At 48.5% G+C, this 19,983-nt stretch overlaps 1 long non-coding RNA gene across 1 annotated transcript in view; it reads left to right on the forward strand.

Moving 5' to 3' along the window:
* The window catches only part of LOC122394238, a 50,556-nt gene that overhangs the window by 25,238 nt on the left and 5,335 nt on the right, over positions 1-19,983 (forward strand). The window contains exon 3 of the long non-coding RNA XR_006258829.1: positions 2,125-2,169. This is a non-coding gene — a long non-coding RNA (uncharacterized LOC122394238). The remainder of the gene's footprint in view (positions 1-2,124; positions 2,170-19,983) is intronic.

Here is a 19,983-nt window from a genome sequence, read left to right on the forward strand (position 1 = left end):
CGTGCTATGTTGTATCAGTTCGATAAGTACGAGGATATACATAATGTATGTGTAGGATATAGGCAGCATCCGAGCTGAGGCCGAAAAGGAAACTTCGCGTTCGGTTTCCCTTGTCGTCTTTGATTTACGGTACATGCGATGTTGGATTTCTGTTTTGAGCATTGTTTGCGCTCGTTGTTGTATACATGTCCGTGTTGTGTTGTAATCAATTTGTTCGTCCCAAAGATATACCTTTGAAGGTTGCATTACGTCATTTTTAAGTGTATAATGAATGTCTTCCTTTTTTGTTATTATGATTTGATGAGTGGAAAATCGCGTGCGATGCTCGGAATGGGAAATGGTGAACAATGCAGCAAGTCTTTCACCAAAACCGAACCCTGCTTTTTTATTTCATTTGTTTCGTTAGACACGCTTTGAAGTAAGGTTCATGATTGATTGTAAAGAATGTATTTACCGTCTTGTTTTTACATTATCATTGACATTTCTGCATGTTAAGCATCAAAGCGGAATCTTTCCAGAACCTACCTGGTCACGCGTCCGTCAGTAAGCTCTAAGCTCCGTCAGACATAACTGGTGCGCGCGCCTGTCTGGGCGTTTTGTCGGCGGTGGATTTGCGGTCTTGTTGTCTTGGCTGCTCCGTACCGCAGAGTCTGCGCTGCCGTGCGCTGGGTGTGACGGCTGGACCACTCCTCTGCAGGATAGGTGTCCTTTCAGAGGGCACCGCCCCGTCCTGCTTCCAGTGACGTGACATTAGGCGTCTCGCTCGTGAAGTCGGGATCGGTGATGGGTCGTAGAAGTGGCTGTTGTTTTCGGGTGCATTTGATAAACAATTGCGCAATGTTATTGCGCAAATAGGATGCAACACAATGCTATTTTTCCAGCAATCGTGCTGTGTTGCCGGAAATCGGTCATACTTTTATCATTTTTCATAATTAGCTATATTTGAATAATATAGGTTGCCGCCTATGTTTTATGTTTGTTGTTGTTGTGGCTTGCAATATTTTTATTGACATGTTGTATAGGTAAAACACATGCAACGTCAACGCACATAACTGATCTTGATGGGAAATAATACTCAGCCCATGTTATTGCATGCGTTGTATGCTTTCTTGGGTACGTGATATCCAATGCTCAGTCGAATGGACCACCTACTGGCTGATCTGCTGAGTGACACTGAGCCTTCCACTAGTCCATCGACATGCCCCGGCCGTGATGCGCCTGAGAACGACACACATTCTCTGTGCCATCAGTAACCTTGGCGTGTTGGGCGACAGTGTTCACCGAGCCATTCATTCAATTCGAACGCTGATATTTCGACGGTTTTTCAGTGTTGTTCGTTTTCTGAGTGGATCTTCGTAGCACTTGGTCACGATTCTCGGAGGAATTTCGTGTCAACTATTGGCTCATTCCTCGCTTGACAGTTGCTATGCGCTCAACAGCATTTTCTCTATCGAGTGTAGCAATGCATGTTTCGGTAGCTTAGTGGATTTAGCGAAAAAGTGTGTCATTGTTACATGATTGAAGTTATTTTCGTTTTCATTCCGTTTCTTGCTTGGTTACAAAGTTTACACGGCATTGTATCGCGAACTTGGTCAATATCTGAGCCCATTGTTTCCTGATGAGACATCCTCGAGTGCACGAAAGTTGTCATATGTGAACCGGGGCTTTGGCGTGTTCCTCTCTGAACACTTGAATTCTTGCCAAAGCCAGCGATCGTATTGCTCCTTCAGTGGCCATTTTTGTTATAATGTGTCGTTTTTGTATTGCTCTGTAATGTGACAGTCACTGTTTGGTAGTCCTGTGGTTATTGGTTCTTGGTAGTCAACGGAAATCGAGCTCCACATGGGCGCAAGTGTTAACTAACTCTGAATGACGATGCTTACCTTATTTTGCTCATCCACCTTTAGGTACTCTGAAACCTCCGTCCTGACTAAGCCTTATCATAATTAACTTTAACATGTAGTAGAGTTGAATTAATAAATCGATGTATTTTACGAATTACAGACATACAAAATCGAAAGTTGCGACTTGTACGAGCACCGATTGGGTCCTAGTCAATCTCCATTCTTCGCCCATCGTTCTCTTTTATTTTGTTCATAACTGATGTGTATCTTCTTGTTTCAGAATCATTCGAGTCATCTTCATCCTCGGGACGAAGCAGTCTTCTTGGTAAGTAACAATATGCCTGGTGTTTGCTAATTGTGCCCAATGACTGCCCATGAAAATTTGTACGAGTTCTGCTTCGTTAGCTGTGCTTAGATGTAATGATGTAGATGTAGTTGTCTTAGATGACGTTGTGTTAGATGTAACGCGCTGGTTGATGTATCTGTATTTGCATGTGAAACCAAGTCATAATTACGTACAATGTGATTATCACTGTCGGCTCTTCTCGATATATATTTTTCTCCCGACGCAATACTGACCTGTAATTGCAAATGCTTACACAATGTTGCGTTCGTGTGATGTTGTTTCCCCAGCTATGAAGGTTATTAGATTGCTCAGCATTCCATCGCCGAATTGGATCTGTTTCGACGACAATCATATCAACGCCATCAGCACTGCCAAGGTCATGCAAGGTTTAGAAACGTTCTTCCTTTTTTCATTTCAACGTCATATGCTAAATCCCAAAGTGGCCTTGTTCGACCTTGTTACGTCAGAATGGTCACGCAAAAAAGCCACTAAAACGGGTCAGTTGTCGTCATTGGGGTGTTGCGGTTTTGACGCGCGTGAGAACTGTGACAGAACATCGGTTTCTCACCTAATAACTCGAAGACGTTTCCCGTATATGCACGTACTTCCTTGATTACAGCGATCGTATGCAAAAATAATTCACATTTCTTTCAAGCTCGTGTGATATAGCTGCAACATTTGCGGCGGATTTCAGAGGAAACCACCATGTCATGGGCATTTTTGCTTTGCATCATGTTTGAAGGAGTTTGGTACGGATTATGGCCGTGTACTTCCTTGTATTTTTCGTGTTGAGGCCAGGGTTGTAAGGGTACGTTGCTTCACAGGTCAGCATTAGCATAACACTTGTCTGAAAACCTTCGCTGGCGAAGGTGTGGTGCGCTCACATTCCTACCAAACGGGACTTTTGGCTGTTCTTTGGTAGCCCTATGGCGTGGATCCTGGGTTTTACTTGTATTCGTTCCCGAACTCGGCGAATTCAGCATGCCACTTGTGTTCAGCTTTGGTAGAGTTAACGGACCGTGTTCTCTATATCTTTCTTATTTCCTTATTCCATCCTTCATTTCCTTATTCTGGTTCTTGATCGTCCTTGGCACGTAAATGTCGCGTCCCAGATCCGCCAGCCATCATGCTATAGCGTGTCGACACAGTTATTTTCATTTTCTGCAGTGGATGAGGGGGTGTGTTGCTCCAAATTATCGACGGTCCCTGCACGCAACATTTGAGTGCATTAAAGGCCAACGTTGTGTTTTATTTGCAACTTTTTCAGTGGAGGTTAACACTCGTTACGGAGCTTGAGCCCCCATGAACCTGAATATTTTGCTATAATTGTATGCTTTTTCAAACTTAGAAGGAAATATCGGGTGACTGGAGAAAAATGAACCTTGAGCTGAATAGCTCTGTAAGTTCCTAGGTCATCTATCTACACATATCGTCCACCACAATTTCCAAGCTCACGGTAGAAAGGTAGCATCCAAATGACCGTCTAGGGTTTCATGTGACCACCCAGCCTGGTCCTAAACAAATTGGGCTGCAGACAATCTAGCAGCGTCTATCTACTCTATCCCATGCCAGATTACAGGGGTGGGTCATTGTCCCTGGTGCTTACCCGTCTGCTCATTGTCATCGCTTTAGCTGTAGCATTTGTTGTTGCCGAAAGTGGCGCTTCCTCTTGCTATGAACATGAGTTTTTGTGGAAAAGACCTTAGCGTATGTTAGGTGATGTCGGTGTATTGTATTCGTTATGGTGCTTGCACCGTTGTATGCGTCTTGTTCCAGGTCTCAAGTTGTATTTTTTTCTTTATTCTAAGCAGGACATAAGTTCGTGATCAGTAGGTTGATAGTCATGCAAGGCTGATAATTTTATGCTATGGACGACCCCGATTAACCTCAAGATGACTGCGACCTCATTTTTAAAATAGTTCACTTGCACGTTTTGTCAGCTGTTGACTTGTTTGGCGTTTGGTTTGATGTAGACATCAGTGTTCAGGGCTGAGCCACTCAGCTATATGATTTCCTGACGGCACTGTCCTGCGGTCAGTGGTGGTGCCCAAAATGCAGCCAGTGCTGGTGTCAACAAATTCATATCAACTGCCGATTGGGCTTCAGCACAGGACCAAACATTTGTCAGAACTGCCACATTGTTTTTATGTGGCTGAACGACAAAACGGAATGAAAGCCTACTAGGAAAACCAGGAATATTAGGCTCTTCAGAAGTAAAGGTGACGTTTTCTTTAATTATTGAGAGGACTTGTCTAGAGTCTGGTCTAAGCGAGTCTAGAGCCATTAAGAATGTCATTAAACAAGGGGACATCTTCATTAGAGAGAAGCGCTATTTCGAAATGGCACTGCTCGAGAAACACGATTCACCTTTACGCTAATGCCATTTTTACATAGATAAATACATTTTCCTTTCTTTTTCAAGTTAACTAGCCTTCCTTAAAGGTAGGCGTTGCAGGCTTTTCCACTTAAAGAACGTATTTCGGTTGAACAAGCAGTCGTATTAACAGAATTGACACGTGTTCGACCTTTCAGATAGCACATTTATTGCTGCTGCTGCAGACTTACCGACTAAAAGACACGAGAATTATCTGACTCCTGACTCATAACCTCCTACGACTTTTGTCCAAAACGTCTCCCCTCCGCTCCCCCCCCCCCACCTCCCCCACACCTGGCCACCTACGCTGCTTCCCTCCATCCCCACCTCTAGTCATAAGATCACAACCGACCGACCGCTGTCTGACTAAACGGGCTGCTAATCATCCCCCCCCCCCCCCACTAACCACCGCCGGCCACCCGCCGACCGCCGGTCGCCGCCGCACTCATTGCTCGACCCACACGGTGCAATAGCCGCCTGCGGCAAGGCTGTGCGGCGGCTGGATTCGACCCTGTCTCCTCGCCGTGGCCTGTCTCGACGAGAGCCGCAGACTTGCGGTTCTGCCCAACAGAGGTGCCTGTCGTGAACAAGCGCGTGCATGCTTTAATCAGGCTCCTCCGCGCAGGAGAGTCGGTTGATTGCAGGCTCGGTTTTCTGACTAGCCGGTTACTGTTTTATATATGGGGTAATGTGGGGTTTATATATGGGACTAATGACGCGGTATGACTTTGTCTAGCACAGGTGGGCACACGGTGGCGGCTAGTTGAAAGGCCGCCGGTGAGACTATAAATCTCGAGCCCTCGCTCGAGCGCTAACAAGGACCGTTTTGTCGGTCGCCGGCCGCGTCTGCAATGATAGTCGGCGGCGCGGAGCTCGAAGGATGAGCCGCTTAGTGATTATGAGCACTTTGTCGGAACTGAGTTCAGCGTCGCTGGTGGGATTGTCCGGGCGCTCTTCGTGGGCGGCGGCGGCGGCGGCGGTGGCGGTGGACGGCGACGGCGGTGCGGCGGCGGCGGCCGGCGGCGGCCACGAGCCGGGGTTCCCGTGCGCTCGTCGCCAACCGACTGCAAGGCCGCTGCCGTGGCCTGATTTATGAATTCGTGACCTGTTCCGGTGATTCGATGACGACTTGAATAGAGGCCGGACGGACGTTACGCGTTGTTCGCTGAAATAGAGCGGTCCGCGAGGGTTCGCTGGGAAGACCTGAAACGCTCTGAAGTTTGCCTCTGATCGTAAATGGCCAGGCTTCTGTGGGGGACTCGGGCTGGACTGATTCAGTTTCGGACATTGGAAGAGTGAGTATGTGGGGAGGGGGAGGGGCGATTTGACAGGATCAAGGACAAATAAGTGATGCGAATTACAAGCTGGTCGCCTTTTTGCAGAGGACACGATTTGTAAGGTCACGAGGACACGAAATGAGTGTTTTCAGTGCTGTGCGGATGTCAGAATCTTTGAATTGGATGAGATGCACGTGCAGCTATGTGAGAAGCGCGCACGCGAACGTGGTTTTGCAGGCGTGGCGTTTTGTCATTGGGGAAGCCTGAATGCGGTTGTGTCGATGGCAGCTATTTGTGGATGGTCTTTCATTCAATCTTTCAAGATTCTGGTTGTTAACATGTAAGAACTGGGAAAATGTTTTCTTAAAATTACGCTGTCATGGTTCGGGAAATTGGTAAAATAGCACTTATTTAAAGCATCCGTCCGTGGAAGTTTTGCTATCCGGTATATTTTCAAGGGAGAGCCAGCCTGGCTTTCTTTGCATTTGAGTGACATGCTGTCTGAGCATTTTGAGGAAATGTGAGGTGGTCATGCGGTTTATCCTCAAAATTTTTGGAAGGTGCGGGATTTCCTAGTATATCCGTTTCATAAATCGATAAAGGCGATTCTCGCTGTTACATTACAGCTCCGTTGCCTGTTGCCCACTGTTCCCGCCCCGCCATCCCTTGTGAATCAGCCCCTGGCGTTGCTCTGGATATCTTTCTAGTTGAGGTTTATTTGCCATTGGGTCTAGAGTGCAGGGATATTTCTATCTCGCACTCCTCTGAGATGCAGAGATAAGAATTTGTTATCTCTGCATCCCTCTGAGATGCAAAGATAAGGTCTCGAGGGTTCATAACGAAAAATAAAGAGTTCAAGTGATGATGGGTCAATAACCGAACGACATTTTTAATGGTTGTTTATGGATGAAACTTATGAAATAAGAACAAACTACTCTGAATCTATTTTTACATGGATGAATGCATTTTAATATATTATTTTCTTAATTAAGAATAAACCTCAACATAGAAAGATATAGGATTCCTCATGGCTCACTCGTGGAAGATCGGATATCTTTTCCTCGCGTGTTACAGAAAAACCTCGCTCCTTCGTCGCTCGGTTTTTCAGTAACCCGCTTGGAAAAGATATCCTTATCTTCCACTCGGAGCCATGAAGAATCCTCTATGTCTCACCTTTTGACCGGTCCGGGTCGCCCGGTGGGGGGGGGGGGGGGGTGGGGGGTGGGGGGTCACGCACGAACGACCGCGCCGGCTGTCTGACCGGGCGGCAGTCTGGCGCGCACACAGACACACAAACACGGGCCGCAGACCGTGCCCGTGTCACGTCCCCGCCTGGTGACTCATGAGAGTAGACCCGCCGGAGCCAGGTGGGGGAGAGATGATGTAGCCGCCGAAAAACTCAACCAGGAAACTTTGGGGTCGATTTTTATGAAGTTGCTGGTTTCGTGTTCGTAGTGGAATGTTTGTCTTTTTTCTCTGATGCTTTGGTTTCCGTATTCGTTTTAGCTGTTAGCTTAAAAGTGGTTGTTATTTTGGCCATATCCTTGCTTCATTCATTTATGAACGCCTGCTAGAACGACAAAAGAAACTCATCACAAGGTCAACATATATCAGTGTATTATGCAGTCACCCATCCATTCATACCATCCCATTTTCAGCCGGGGTAGGTATTGGATAAACGCCCTGCATAGATGCTTTATGCATAGTGCACAGTGTCGTGCTAAGCAGGTTTTGTCTATGTGATACGACACAACTGCTAGCTACAGTTTTTTTCGCCTTTTCGTGCTCTTTTTTAAGCTGCCCAGTCGCTCTAAATCTAATTTCAGATGATTATATAGATGAATTTTGTTCGCTGGCTTTTGATTTGATTGAATCACAACTACGGGTATCTCGCTTTTGTGTCTGCTGTTTCCCTTTTTTGTCGCTTTGGTATGGGGCGTCATTACATCGAAACAAGAATTTAGAGCTTCTACGCCACCAATTGATAATCTCCAGTGCTGTTTTATGTTTCAATAAAGTAAACAATCAATGCATGATGACTGTAATTTCCTATCAGTGATGAGTGAAATTCCATCCAGGATATCGATCGCATGGCCGTACTTCTTTGCAACACATCGCTACGGGATTCCGGGGTCTGATATATCTATCCAAGAACATCCGGTGTTCAAGCGCATGAATGCAGTTTGGACAATCGGAAATCTCAATGGGTAGTTGGCCAATTTATCCAGTATCACGATTTCCTCTGTTGTTTTAATTGATGTGCCTTCCGGGCGTGACGTACGAATTTGAATCAACCGCGAATGATAAAGATCGTCTTTGTTTTTGCAGTAATTTGATTTCGTGAGCATGTGTTTTCTGTGCATAGCCAGGCGTGCTGACTTCGTCTTTGGATTTGTTTGACAGTGGAGGTCGTCTGCGGTGTTCTTTGAACAAATAACTGTGTTGTTTGCATCTGAGCACGTGTTGTTTTTTACTGTCTTCATCCGATTAGGCCTTTCCACCATACCTGTCTGCTCAATGCGATATTGTCTGTCGGTTGACGTGGATTTTTCATATTTGGGTCATCGTCTGTCACTGGCGGTCGCAGGGGGGGGGGGGGGGCCACGGGGGCCATGGCCCCCCCTTCGGTGCTGAAAGGTGGGGCCATACTATCTTTTGGCCCCACCTTTCAGATCGAACAAAAGTCCTAGAAAAGCTTTTCGTATGTTTCATTTTCTTTCTTGCGCCATCAAAGGACGTAAATTTCACTCATGAGTGGGCTCAGTTTCGCATTCTGTCAATTTGGCGGTCAGCGTCGCTGGCACCGGTTCACGAGTATGGCCGGATCTTATATGGAATATCAGCGTGGGTTTACTTAAGGCTCTCGTAGGCCCAGCATTCAGCAATGGCTGGCATGAGACCCTCTTCGGCAGTGGCGGGTGGGCCCTGCTAAAGGAGATTGGCTCCAAGACACTAAAGTAAGACCTCAAGGGTTGGTGCTGTGCACCTCAGAAGCCCGGTGGTGATGCCGTATGCCGGCTTGGTTTCTTAAGGATTAGCGTGGGACCTTCGGGGCCTGCACAGAGTTTGCATGAGCTAGTATGTAATCTCAGAGGCATGTGTGTAATGTGTACACAGTGGCGGTCGCGGGGGGCCGGGGTAGGGGCATCAGGGCCATGCCCCCAAAGGTCAATAAAGGGGGCTATCATATCATTTGACCCCCCCCCCCCTCAAACAACCAATGGGCCCCCATATAGGTGTATGGGGCCCTGGCAATTATTCGATCGTCACGAGGCTAAAAAAACCACGCCAAGCTATTAATATAGCTCCCACACCGGTCTTTGAGCGTCCTACACTGACCTTTGAGGGAACTTCAGTGGCGGTCAAGCGCCCACGTTGACCGCTAAGAGCCTACGTTAACCTCTGAGGCCCCACATCTGGCCTATGAGGGCCCCTAACTGGCCTCAGGGGTCCCAACCGGCGTCTGAGGGTCTCACACCGGTCTCTGGTGGCCTTATTTCTGTCTCTGGTGTCCCAAGATGAACCTTTAGGTGCCAATAAGGGCCCCGCACTGGCTGCTGAAGACCCGATGCCGGCCTCTAAGGGTCTGCATTGGCCTCTGAGGAGTGCCCATCTTGGCCTTTGAGGCCCCTCTGCTGGCCTCTGGGGTCCAACGACGGCTCATGCCGGTCTTTTAGGGCCCCACGCTGACCTCTGAGGGCCCATGGTGGCCTGTAATGAGTAAGGACCCACATTAGCCTCTGAGAGCCCAACTCGATCTCTGATGGTCTCAAACTACTGGCCTTTGTAGTTTGCAGGCCCTGTACTGGTCTCTGAGGGCCCTAAACTGGCCTCTACATGAAAACATACATGGGTGGGTTTCTGAAGATCAGAGGGCTCACGCAGTCTCCGGCACAGCCTTACGTTGGTCCTGATCGAGATTGCTTAAATTGCTTTACGTCCTGATGGTCCCGCGCTGATTCCCTCATCTTTCGACGTCAGGTCCCCATGAGCCGGTGTGGGTCCTGGGGCTGGCAGAGACTGATGAAGTCCTTATGGCTCAGGGCCAGTCTTTTTAGCAGTAGGACTACGCAGGTTGAGTGAGCCCCAACAGAGCCGTTGCGAAGCCCCGCAGGAGTCGCGCGCGGCCCTCAGCTGCCAATTCTGAAAGCTCGGAACCTGTGGGGGTCTCCAGAGGTCGGTGTACCTACTCTCTCCCGCCGCCACACAACTAGGTACCTATATGGGTAAATGTCATGGTCTAAAAATGCTCTCTGGGTTTCACATGCTTGTTCAAAGCAAGAGGTATCTGAACTTTTTAGCAAGAGGTACCTACCTATCTGTACTTTTCCGAATTGTTGTATAGTGGTAAGGTCATGAATCCGCGTGCCTGACCTTCCAGTATACCTATGCTACACCGATCCGTCGTCATGGTGCAGCGGCCCGACCGGTGGGCACACCGTGAGACGGTAAATGGAACTGGTGATTTTGCCTTAAATTGAGCTCAAAGATTTCACGCAAGAATGAGATGGATGAAGCATAAGTAATTCCAACTGTGCGGCGCCTCGTGAACGTAAAAAATTAGCCGATCACCCCCCCCCCCCCCTCCCGGTGACGGATAAATGTTATGTCCCGCGAGTGTGACTTTGGCCCCCCCTTTTGCTAGCGGCTGCGACCGCCAGTGGTCTGTCATAGCAGCTGTCCTTAGTCTCTGCCTGGTCTCTGTCCCTTTAGTATCTGTCTCAGTCTCTATTTCTGCCGTGTGTGTGTGACCTCCAAGTTCCTGTCCCTCTCTAACCTTTCACCCCTGCGGGTGCAGCGCCGTCGCAGGTAGCTAGAATGTCAGTCTGTCTCTAATTCTATCTCAATTCTCAGTAGCAGTTTGTCTGTCTCTGCCACATTCTCTGTCTATGTCTCAGTAGCCGCCACGGTACTGTTCCTCGAGCAGCACCGTGACGGTGTAGGTAGCTGGTATGGCTCTCTCCATGTGACGCCGATATTGTCGCTTGAGTGACCTTCCCACTGGTTCATGAGGCTGCCGACAATCAGTGTTCTAATGTGTCAGGACCGATGCTCGACTAATTCTTGACAAGTCACATTTCGCGGAACGGTGTAGAAGAGCAGTATCTCGTGCGTGTGGTGCATGTCAATGTTTTGTAATTGGCTTGGGCTCTTAGTGTGGAGAGCTTGCTCTTCTGTAAATGAAATATTGAATTGAATTGTGTTATTTTAATTGTGTGTTTAATTATTATTATTGTGTTGTTATTGAATTGTGTTGTTTTTGCTAAGTGATCTACTTTATAAAGAAGACAGGCACCGGAAGGAAGTAAGTAACATTTCAGGAGAGCTGCATTTTAATTGGCCTCCATTTTATTTGATTATGCTATAATGCAAAACGATTCAGGCAACATGCCATTGGAAGTCATTTTCAGAAGGCATTCTGATGCGCGTGACTAGCCCTAGAATTTTCCTGAAACCAGCACGCGCCAAAGCCTCTTTACCGTTGCCCTGATTTCTACCCATGGCCAAGAAACAGACTCAATCCCTTCATCCAAAAGGCGTCGAAGCCTTTACCATTTCCGGCTTTGCTGCTAGAATGAGCTCACATGAAAACCTAGCCGTGCCAGGATGCTATCCATTTTTCTCATTAGTCCTCTCGACATCCTGGCCGCCTCAAAGTTCTTCGCTGATGCTGCCTCAGAAAGCACCGCTAAAGTCTACGTTCCTGGATGCTGAATCCTCCTTGAATCCGTCACTTTACCGGGTCTTTCTGTGTTCGGAAAAGGGCAGATGCCTCACCGGTTCGGGTTCATAAGACCTCATTAGCGCAGATTCCCAGTTATGTCTTTGGCGGTCTTCGGCGGACGCTCTTGTCTTGTCGGCGCCGGAGCCAGGGTTTACCGCAAGGCTGCATCGCGGCGCCCGTGCTATTTCTAAGCCGGAAGGAGCGGCTTGCGCGCCGGAAGCTGCGATTCGCATCAACAGCGCTGCCTTTGAATTATGAACGAATTCCTGTCTGTTTTCGAAGCTGCAACACAGTGCGGCGAGAATGCAGTGTCGCGGGACTAGGCAGCGGCGCCAGGGCTGGATTTAGGGGCGCGTCCAGGCCCGAATCACGGTCTGTGTGTCTGTCTGACATGAGGTGATGTACAAACTGGATTAGTCCAGTTTTGGCGATGGTGTGTCAGAGGGATTATTCCACTTTTTGGACAGCGATCCTTCACTCTATCGGGCGTTGCCATGGGGTTTCACCATTCATGCGGCTCAAACCTGCTCAGCGGTTTTTGCAGACTGCTAAGTCATGTAAATATGTAACTCTGCCACGACGTCATGCTAGTCTACTGCGTCTTTCGCTGTTCTGCAAGCATGGGTGAAACTTTGACATCACCATTGGGGTCCCAAACGTCCAAGGGGGCCTCCATTTAGTGGGGGCCTCCAAGCAATTAGGGGCCTCCAATTGCGGAAGCGGTAATTTACGAGCCACGCCAGGGCCTCCTCTAAGAAATTTTCATTGGGGGACCAGAGGCTCAGAAGCCAAACATGGGGTACCCCCAAATCCAGTTTTCTCGTCGGATTTAGGCCACTTATTTTTCGTCACAGCTCTGATGCCATGATTTTTTTTTTTTTAATATCGATAAAGAAATGGTAGGTCACCTGACCCTACTGGTGGATCCAGGCCAGCAGGGTGACATTGTATGTAAATATCCCCCGCGGCATCCGAAATCGACGAAAATTTCTGGCTTTTTCACTTTTGACAATAAAACACAATGCCTTTATAATAGAAAAAAAATTAACGGCACAGCATTGCGCAAGGAATCTAGCCGTAAGCCGACCCCAGAAAGTGTGAGGGTTAACCTTCGCCGGCACCTGGGGGGAGGGTCGCCACCCCCAAGTTAGTTTTTCTGCTCTACACTTAACATTTTTAAAGCTAGAAACCTGATTTTCTTTGTATAGCTGCTTTTCTATCTTTTCTCAGCGTCCATTGAAAATTTCAAGCTTCTGCGGCATTTGGGTTTGGAGATATGACCTTGTTCTTCAGGTCATGTCCTGTCCTAAATGACGAATACCCAATATCTTGCGATGGCTATGGGCCTTGTGAGCTTTTGACACGCTGATTTCGGCTTTTTTTTGCCAGTCTTACCTCCCACCTATCATTGAACATGTTGTTCTGCGATGTACAGATGTCAGAGCATGGGTGTAACTTTGTATACTTTCGAGGTCCCATGTGGGACCCCAATGCGAACATTTGGGACCCCAATTGTCATTTTGGGACCCCAATAGTGGAGGCCCCCGAGACGCATCAGCTACTTTGCAAACGGAGGTCCGATATTCATATAAAAGGTTCTCTGTTTAAATAGGAGGCCCCTTGGACAAATCGGAGGCCCTGTTGGACAAATAGGAGGCCCCCTGAACAAGTAGGAGGCCCCCTGAACAAGTAGGAGGCCCCCTGAACAAGTAGGAGGCCCCCTGAACAAGTAGGAGGCCCCCGGAAAACAGGAAGTCCCCTGGAGAAATAGGAGGCTCTCTGGACAAGAAGGAGGCCTCCTGGACAAATAGGAGGCCCTAGACAAATAAGAGGCCCCTAGACAAATAGTAAGCCCCATGGACAAGTAGGAGGCCCTCTGTACAAATAGGAGGCCCCCCTGCAAAAATAGGAGGCCCCCTGGACAAATAGGAGGTCCTAGACCTAGACAAACAGGAGGCCCCTTTCACAAAAGGAGGCCCCTGGACAAATAGGAGGCCCCATGGACAAGTAGGAGGCCCTCTGTACAAATAGGAGGCCCCTGCAAAAATAGGAGGCCCCCTGGACAAATAGAAGGTCCTAGACCTAGACAAAAAGGAGGCCCCTTTCACAAAAGGAGGCCCCCTGGACAAATGGGAGGCCCCTTTCACAAAAGGAGGCCCCTGGACAATTAAGAGGCCCCCTGAAAAAGGAGGCCCCCTGGATAAAGAGGAGGCCCCCTAAAAATAGGAGCCCTCTGGATAAATAGGAGGCCGCTTGGAAAATAAGAGGCTACTTTAACCAATAGGAGGCCCCCTGAATATGTAGGAGGCACGCTGGACAAATAGGAGGCCTCTTGGGCAAAGAGGCCCCCTAGAAAAATAACAGGTCCCTTGGACAAATAGGAGGCCCCCTGGACAAATAGGGGACCTCTTGAACAAATAGGAGGCTCCATGGACAAGTAGGAGCTAGAGGCTCTCTGTACGAATAGGAGGCCCCCTGGACAAATAGAAGGCTCCCTTAACAAAAAGGAGTCCCTTCAAAAAAAAGGAGGCCCCGGGACAAGTAGGAGACCCTTGGACAAATAGGAGGCCCCTGCACAAATATGAGACTCCTAGTCGAATAAAAGACCCCTGGATAAATAGGAGGCCCCTGGACAAATAGGAGGCCCCTGAACACGTAGGAGGCCCCCTAGATAAAGAGGAGGCCCCCTGGAAAATAGAAGCCCCCTGGATAAATAGGGGACCTTCTGGAGAAACAGGAGGCCTCCTGGACAAATAGGAGGTCCCATAGACGAATAGGAGGCCGCTTGGACAAATAGGAGGCGCCGTTAACCAATAGGAGGTCCCCTAGACAAACAGGAGGCCCTCTGTAACAGTAGGAGGCTCTCTGTACGTACAAGAGACCGGCGCTCGACCTGTAGAAGCTTAGCCGTATGTACGCTAGGAGGCTCTCTGTGCAAGTAGTCGAAGTAGGAGGCTCTCTGTACTGTACCTACAATTACAAATAAGAGGCCCCCTGGGTAACTTAGATGCAACACAAATCGGAGGTCACCTATAAAAAAGCGGGACTCTGTTGGAATACCTGATTTAATAAATTATTTTCCTGATATTCAAATTACTTAGGTAATCCTCGTCCGCACATGGGGGGGGGGGGGGGCAGTAGTTGCCACACCCCCACCCCGACCTAGGTAGTTTTTTCTGCTCTGCACTAAACATTTTGATTGCTAGAAGTCGGATATTTCGTATAGCTGCTGCTCTATCCTTTTTTAGCGTCCACTGAAAATTTCAAGTTTCTGTGGTTTTTGGTTTCGGAGATATGACCTTATTCTTCAGGTAATGTCATAACCCAAATGACAAATACCCAATATCTTGCGTTGGCGTTGGGTCTTGTGAGCTTTTGACACCTTGATTTCGGCCTTTTTTGTCAGTCTTACCTCCCACCTATCATGGAACATGTTGTTCAATGATGTAGAGATGCCAGGGTCAGGGTCAAGGTCAACCTAGGTCGTCTAAAAATATTGCGTTTTAGGCAAGCTGAATTTACTTTCGTGAAGTTTCTTTGACTGTATTTTTGGCAAAAGCTTCTCAGTTCATGATCTCATGTAATATGGACACATTCACAGTCGGTGCACACATCAGTATACTCGTACACACAGACACACACAGACATACAAACACATGTCATTGACCTTGAGCTAACTTGACCTGAAATGACCACAGCCAGCAAAAACCTAGTCGGATAGTGTGACAAAGAGGTTCTAGCTGGCTTGGCACCACAATACGGCAGCGTCATCGGTACATGATGAGCAGCGCACGTGATATTCCAACGGGCAACGGTGACCCCAAACAGCAACATTCTTTAGTTTGACCTGACCTGGAAGGTCAATGACTGACCTGATGAGGTAAAATTGGTATCATTGGATTCGTCACTTCCCAAAGAATCTGTTGCTCTTGACCGCAAGGCTTAAAATCTTGTAAGAAAAAATTGTGGTGATGTCGAATAAGATGCCTACACAAGCAGCGGGCCAACCCATCATATACCGATGACGCTGCCGTATTAGTGCCAAGCGAGCTAGAACAGCTCTTTGTCACACTATCCGACTAATTTGCTGGCTGTGGTCATTTCACGTCAAGTTAGGTCAAGGTCAATGATATGTGTTTGTATGTCTGTGTAATGTGTATGTCTGTGTATGTACTGATGTGTGCACAGATCGGTTTGTGTGTCCCTATTACACTTGATCATGAACTGAGAAGCTTTTACTAAACATACAGTCAAAGAAACTTCACGAAAAGTAAATTCAGCTTGCCTGTTATTTTCCTATTGGTTAAAGTAGCCTCTTATTTTCCAAGCGGCCTCCTATTTATCCAGAGGGCTCCTATTTTTAGGGGGCCTCCTCTTTATCCAGGGGGCCTCCTTGTTCAGGGGGCCTCTTAATTGTCCAGGGGCCTCCTTTTGTGAAAGGGGCCTCCTATTTGTCCAGGGGGCCTCCTTTTGTGAAAGGGGCCTCCTTTTTGTCTAGGTCTAGGACCTTCTATTTGTCCAGGGGGTCTCCTATTTGTCCAGGGGCCTCCTTTTGTGAAAGGGGCCTCCTGTTTGTCTAGGTCTAGGACCTCCTATTTGTCCAGGGGGCCTCCTCTTTGCCCAAGAGGCCTCCTATTTGTCCAGCGTGCCTCCTACATGTTCAGGGGGCCTCCTATTTGTCCAAGGGGCCTCCTATTGGTTAAAGTAGCCTCTTATTTTCCAAGCGGCCTCCTATTTATCCAGAGGGCTCCTATTTTTAGGGGGCCTCCTCTTTATCCAGGGGGCCTCCTTGTTCAGGGGGCCTCTTAATTGTCCAGGGGCCTCCTTTTGTGAAAGGGGCCTCCTATTTGTCCAGGGGGCCTCCTTTTGTGAAAGGGGCCTCCTTTTTGTCTAGGTCTAGGACCTTCTATTTGTCCAGGGGGTCTCCTATTTGTCCAGGGGCCTCCTTTTGTGAAAGGGGCCTCCTGTTTGTCTAGGTCTAGGACCTCCTATTTGTCCAGGGGGCCTCCTATTTTTGCAGGGGGGCCTCTTATTTGTACAGAGGGCCTCCTACTTGTCCATGGGGCTTACTATTTGTCTAGGGGCCTCTTATTTGTCTAGGGCCTCCTATTTGTCCAGGAGGCCTCCTACTTGTCCAGAGAGCCTCCTATTTCTCCAGGGGACTTCCTGTTTTCCGGGGGCCTCCTACTTGTTCAGGGGGCCTCTTACTTGTTCAGGGGGCCTCCTACTTGTTCAGGGGGCCTCCTATTTGTCCAACAGGGTCTCCGATTTGTCCAAGGGGCCTCCTATTTAAACAGAGAACCTTTTATATGAATATCGGACCTCCGTTTGCAAAGTAGCTGATGCGTCTCGGGGGCCTCCACTATTGGGGTCCCAAAATGACAATTGGGGTCCCAAATGTTCGCATTGGGGTCCCACATGGGACCTCGAAAGTATACAAAGTTACACCTGCAAGCAACAGGGTCATTTTCAATTCATTTGTGGAATGCAGGCATCCCAATGGTACCAATTATTGTGCACAATTAGATTACAACTATGAATGATGTGACCCACTCGCTGGTCGTGAGCGAGTGTTTATTGTTTGCTGTACTTTGTTTCGGGAAATTTTTCTGTCACGATTAGCTCGGTAATTGGTCGGGTGCATTCCAGAGTTGGATTGATTTACAATGCTATGTGAGACATCATTGTGCTGGCATGGGCTTGGCCGGACCCGAAATAGTTGCACTGTCTCGAAACAACTGTGTGACTTGCATTAGTTTGTCTGCTTCGCTACCGAAGGAAGGAAGCTCAGTTGATACTGAGCTGGCTTGACCCGATCTAGACAAGTGACAACATTGCATCTTCAGTCGAAATGAGTTCGCCTTGGCATTTCGTTGCGTAACACTTCATCGACGCCAGAGTCCCTAATCCTTTGACGTTGCGACGTAGTTTTTAATGTTGCGAAATATTAAGATGCTCGAGACTGGAGACTTACCTAGCTCAATCATATAACATCTATAGCAGAGTTCAGGGTGGCACTTGCAAGCTACGTGTAAAACCATGAGTTAGCCATGCGTGTTAAATCAGTCGCTTTGAAACTCTGCCCCACCGGAAATGTCTGTACTCTGTATACCGGTCCGCTGCTGCACGCATCTCTCGCCTGGGAGAGTTGTGCTATCAATCGCGCGTGACCTGCCACCAAAGATCTGATGGCGGGGAGAATCGGGGGACATCCCTGAGTACCCTGGGGCCTGGTACGCCGAGTTGTCCGTCCCGAGAGATCTTAGCACTAACGGGCTGGTGTGAACTTGGAGCTTGCCGTCTGACAACTGCGAACAGAAAGTGTGGCAATGTTAGCTTTGTTATTTAGCATCGAAATTTTCCTTCCTACCTCTTGTTATACACTTTATTTGTGCGTTTGAATTGTGATTTTAATGGCCGCAGCTTTAGTTGTCACCAGTAAACTCAGCTATCCAATTCCATTCAGTCTTTTCTTGTCGCTCCAACTCTGAAGTTTTCGTTAGTCATCATTTTTAAAACTGAGGTGGCATCCCCCTTCCGGTCTGCCGACACCCTTCTGTGACACTACCTGTTGACGAGATGGCGCCGCGGCCGCTTGCGGGCCTTCCAGAGCGGGTCATCAAGGAGTGCTAAGCCGCCCGGGCACTCCCGCGTGGCATTCTCACGGAGCACTCCCGTGGAGCACTCCCGTTGCGGATTCCTGTGATATGTCGCTGATTCCAGAACGCGCCCCTGAATTCCAGCTGTGCAGACATTTAGGTGATATGTTTTATGTGAGGTTTGGTATTTTTGTTGTTGAGGATTATCCGCCATGCAGTGTGGTAGCGATTCTGCGGCGAAACGCCTCATCGTTAACGTGTGGAGTAATTATAGCTATTGTGGAACAGAGAGTGTCCGCTTCCTGATTTTCATTGTGCAGTTCTAGCACGTCTATAGCTGCTTTAGTTCCAGAGAATGTTATCAGAGTTCAAACCTGGCTGTCAAAAATCTGTCCGGATCGTCCAGGTGTGCTCGTAATGAGCTTAGCTCTTGCAGAATAAAATCCACGATAAATCAATAACAGTTAGATTGGATCGCTAAACTTTGTGGATGAAGCCCTTGTCCATCAAATCCCGGTAGGCGCGTTGGTGAAACATTGGAATTGATCAATTTCTAACTTCAATTTAGGGAATATAACTTAGTCATTGTCCCACTGCCACGCTCTTTCAGTGCCTGATGGCTTTCCATACATGTTTGCAGCCTGCGAACTGGCGCCAATGCGAATCTAACGGGCGCCGGTTAGAAGGCGTGCCAGCCGACTAACCGGCGTTGATTTCATCAGCAGACATCACCGATCATACCCAGTCCCAGGTGCGCCGGTCTGCCGGGTCATGACACGTGTGGGCTACCTCGTCTGGACCGAAATACCAGTCCGGGGACCACCGCGCCTTGGTCCGGGGACCACCGCGCCCTGGTCCGGACCACCGCGCCTTCGGAGACCGCTGAGCGGATCAGCGTCGGGCTCTGATCGCTGCCGGATGCTGCTGATATGATCAGTGCTGATGCTGATGCTGATACCACCATCAGACGGGAGTTGAAAGCGCCGCGAGTGGAGCTTCTGGTGGAGCGAACTGGTTGGGCAGAGACGGGGTGGGATTAGTTGGTGTGAAGTAAATAAATAAATGGGACGTCATTTTTATGTGAGAGTGGTAACGTATCCTGCATGATCCTGAACTGTTTTTGTTATTCACGACCATTTATATTGTACCGTAAAATAACGCCTTTGTCATATATTTCCGTGTCGTATCTTTTAAGCTGACAGTTGATATTTGAAACACTAAAGGAATTGGTCTTTGACTCATAAAGCCATGCGATTACATTTCAACACCGCGAATATTATCTTCGTTTCTCAGGTTGATAGTAACTGCACTGCCACTTAGACCGCAATACCTTGGAAATCATCCTCAGACTTATCCTTTCCTCCTTTTGTTATCACGAATCAAGGGCACATTTTGAATCGCCACCACAGTCCCAGTTCAACCGTCCTTTTCTACCGTCTGCCGTTGAGACTGTGTCGGTCGTCGCGTCTGGATGGAGCGGCTCGCATGTGTCCGCTCCAGCGCTAAGTACCGCTCAGGGGGCTCAGTGTCTGTTGCGAAGCAGGTAATAGGACTGAAGGTGCGGATTTGGCCCGTGCCTGCCAGCAAACCCTCTCACTCAGCTGGGTCCAGTCAGGCTTGTGTTGAGTCCCACCAAGCCGCCGCAAGCCGGCTGAAGCCTGACGGAAGTCATAGGAGCCGGGTGCCGCGCTGGTCTCAACCGGCCGGTCGGACGGTCGATTTTCGACCATGGTCGGCCTGTCCTCAGTGCTCACTTTAGCATCTACTATCGTCTTACTTCAGAGTCTATATTATTCCGCCATCCTTCTCACTTGTCAG

The sequence above is a fragment of the Amphibalanus amphitrite genome, unplaced genomic scaffold (assembly GCF_019059575.1).
Source record: "Amphibalanus amphitrite isolate SeventyFive unplaced genomic scaffold, NRLGWU_Aamphi_draft 000581F_arrow, whole genome shotgun sequence".
In the NCBI taxonomy this organism is placed as follows: domain Eukaryota; kingdom Metazoa; phylum Arthropoda; class Thecostraca; order Balanomorpha; family Balanidae; genus Amphibalanus; species Amphibalanus amphitrite.